Below are 3,520 nucleotides of genomic sequence, written 5' to 3' on the forward strand. Positions count from 1 at the left end.
CCCACTGTTTCTTCGGTTATTACCCTGGTTGAACCCATAGTTGTTGTTGTTGTTCTGTGAATAGTTTCCAATGGCTTTAGCTTCATCCATTGGCAAATCATCCACATCAGCTTGGCATTCTGAAAAGTGATGGCTTCCCCCACATAACTCACACACAACTTGGGCTTGTTTAGCTTGCCCTGCAATTATCTTTGTCAATGCCTCAACCTGTGCTGTCAACTTGGTGATGGCATCGACCTCCAACACACCAGCTATCTTCTTTGATTGACTCCTCTCAGTTGGCCATTGTTGATTGTTTAGAGCCATCTCCTCTAATAGATCATAAGCCTCATTAGCACTCTTCCTCATAAAGGCTCCTCCAGCTGCAGCATCTATTAAAGTTCTTGTATTTCCTACCAATCCATTATAGAAGTTGTGGACCAGCATCCACTTCTCTATACCATGGTGCGGGCACTTTCTGATCAGATCTTTAAACCTCTCCCAAGCCTCATGGAGAGATTCATTATCTTGTTGGCAGAAGTTATTAATTTCTCCTCTCAGCTTTGCAGACTTGGCTGGAGGAAAGAACTTTGACAAGAATTTCGTTGCAAGATCATTCCAGGTGGCAATAGAGTTGGGTGGCAAGGAGTTTAGCCAACTCTTGGCTCGCTCTCTAAGAGAGAATGGGAATAGTCTCAGTCGAATAGCATCATCACTAACTCCATTAACTTTAAAGGTTTCACAAAGTTCCATGAAGTTAGAAAGATGCAGATTAGGATCTTCAGAAAGGAGGCCACCAAACTGAACTGAAGACTGCACCATCTGAAGTATGGCAGGTTTGTTCTCAAAGTTATTTGCATCCACTGCCGGTGGCCTGATACATGACTGCACTCACGTCAGAGTAGGGAGAATGTAATCTCTCAAGCTGCGGCCATTAGCTTGATCTTCTACTGCGCCACCATTGTTACCGTTATTGCCTCCATTGTTTGCAGCATTGGCAGCCATGATGTCTGAGGTTTCAGCAGTTGCTGAAACTCCCTCTTGCCTCTTGTTCTTTCTGTTTCTCCTACAAGTTTTCTCGATTTCGGGATCAACTGGTAATATCACTGCTTGTCCTTGACGCCGCATACACTTATGATTCCTGAAATAGATCAAGAAAATATTGCAAGAAAAAGGTTAGAAAAATCAGCAAGAGAAAATATACCAAATTAGAAGTTATTATAATTTTGTGTAATATCAATCTTTAAACAACTCCCCGGCAACGGCGCCAAAAACTTGTTACGAAATTTCTGTTTATTACGCAAGTGAACGTATCAAGTAGTATCTTACGCAAGTGAGGTCGAACCACAGGGAATTGGATTAAGTACTACTAAATTATAATTATGATTCTATTTGGTAAAATAATAAGTTGCAATTTTAAAAGTAAATAACTCAGAAATTAAAGAGAAAATAAACGAAGATTAATCAAGATGAGAGATTAGGGAGGTGAATCCTGTTGATAAGTTACCTATGTTAATGCCTAATTGCTATCCTTATCTCAATGTGAAAGACAGATTATAAATTAACCTAACTCCTTTCAGATCTTTTAGGTTCTAAATAATATGTTCTCTAATTAACTTCTTAATTAGATCAACACAAAATCAGCATTAAGCAATAATCTATTAGTCACTAAGGCTATGTAAATACTTTCGTTTTACATCAAAACCTAGACTATCCAAATTTTAGCATTCCTAATTCTCACTTTTCAGATTTCGAATTAGGATCATAGAGCATGTAAAAGGTGATCAAGCTTGTACATGAAATTAAACACAAATAAAGATAGTATTCACACATAAGATGAAGGAATGGCAATTATTTATTAACTAGGCATAAATTTAAACAACATTCATCATCCTCCCTTATTGGGAAATTTAGTTCATAATAACTCTAAAAACATCCATGATTAATTCAGAAATAAAAACAAACATAAAGATGAATAAAAGGGTAAAAGAAAGAAACTAGAAGGTGATATCGCTCCGGGTCTTCAAGATAGCTTCCTCTCCACTTTGCCTCCACTATTAGGTCTGTTTTTGCTTAGATCTGACCTTCAATGTCGTATTCCTTATATAGGGGTGAGTGGTGAGCCTCCAATTGAGTGAAAAATCAAAATTAGGTCAAATCTGCGATTTCCGTACCTAGTCGCGACTAGCATTTAAGCAAGTCGCGACTACAGGCAAAACTCGAAAAACCGAGTTTCTGCCTATCTTACGAAGTCGCGACCATGGTCGCGACCAGGAAAAAGGGTCGCGACCAGGCTCATCAGAGGTCGCGACTACTGATGCATCTGGAGCCGAATTTTCCAATTTTTTTCCAAGTTTGTCCCAGTTTTTCGCCATTTGACTGAATTCGAACTTTAACACCCCGGGAACCTGAAATAATGAAAATCAAGCGTAAAACTGCTCCAAAAGACACCAATAGACGAGATAATGCTAACTTTTAAAGACCCGAAATATAGGTTAATTATAACCTAACAGTGGCCTCCCTTCTGAAGATCCTAATCTGCATCTTTCTAACTTCATGGAACTTTGTGAAACCTTTAAAGTTAATGGAGTTAGTGATGATGCTATTCGACTGAGACTGTTCCCATTCTCTCTTAGAGAGCGAGCCAAGAGTTGGCTAAACTCCTTGCCACCCAACTCTATTGCCACCTGGAATGATCTTGCAACGAAATTCTTGTCAAAGTTCTTTCCTCCAGCCAAGTCTGCAAAGCTGAGAGGAGAAATTAATAACTTCTGCCAACAAGATAATGAATCTCTCCATGAGGCTTGGGAGAGGTTTAAAGATATGATCAGAAAGTGCCCGTACCATGGTATAGAGAAGTGGATGCTGGTCCACAACTTCTATAATGGATTGGTAGGAAATACAAGAACTTTAATAGATGCTGCAGCTGGAGGAGCCTTTATGAGGAAGAGTGCTAATGAGGCTTATGATCTATTAGAGGAGATGGCTCTAAACAATCAACAGTGGCCAACTGAGAGGAGTCAATCAAAGAAGATAGCTGGTGTGTTGGAGGTCGATGCCATCACCAAGTTGACAGCACAGGTTGAGGCATTGACAAAGATAATTGCAGGGCAAGCTAAACAAGCCCAAGTTGTGTGTGAGTTATGTGGGGGAAGCCATCACTTTTCAGAATGCCAAGCTGATGTGGATGATTTGCCAATGGATGAAGCTAAAGCCATTGGAAACTATTCACAGAACAACAACAACAACTATGGGTTCAACCAGGGTAATAACCGAAGAAACAGTGGGTTCTATCAGCAACGAAATCAGAACCAGAATCAGAATCAACATTTTAATCAGCAACAAACCTCTGGTGGAAATTCTAGTTTGCAGACAGATTTACTGCTTCAATTCATGACTGAAACTAGATCTTCAATCAAAGACCTGCAGACACAGATGGGCCAACTAGCAACTCAAGTAGCAACCCGTCCTCAAGGGAATTTGCCTAGCACAACAGAAGTAAACCCCAAGGAAAACTGCAAGGCAATTACCCTGAGAAACG

The 3,520-nt window shown here is 39.9% G+C and overlaps 2 non-coding genes across 2 annotated transcripts; one reads left to right on the forward strand and one right to left on the reverse strand.

Annotated features, from left to right (window-relative positions):
* Positions 1–436: 436 nt before the first annotated feature.
* LOC115703319 (small nucleolar RNA R71) lies at positions 437–543 on the forward strand. The gene has a single exon (XR_004009094.2). It is a non-coding gene; the product is annotated as a small nucleolar RNA R71 (small nucleolar RNA).
* Positions 544–2,724: 2,181 nt separating this feature from the next.
* On the reverse strand, positions 2,725–2,831 carry LOC133032843 (small nucleolar RNA R71). The gene has a single exon (XR_009685433.1). It is a non-coding gene; the product is annotated as a small nucleolar RNA R71 (small nucleolar RNA).
* Positions 2,832–3,520: the final 689 nt, after the last annotated feature.

The sequence above is a fragment of the Cannabis sativa genome, chromosome X (assembly GCF_029168945.1).
Source record: "Cannabis sativa cultivar Pink pepper isolate KNU-18-1 chromosome X, ASM2916894v1, whole genome shotgun sequence".
Taxonomy (NCBI): Eukaryota; Viridiplantae; Streptophyta; class Magnoliopsida; order Rosales; family Cannabaceae; genus Cannabis; species Cannabis sativa.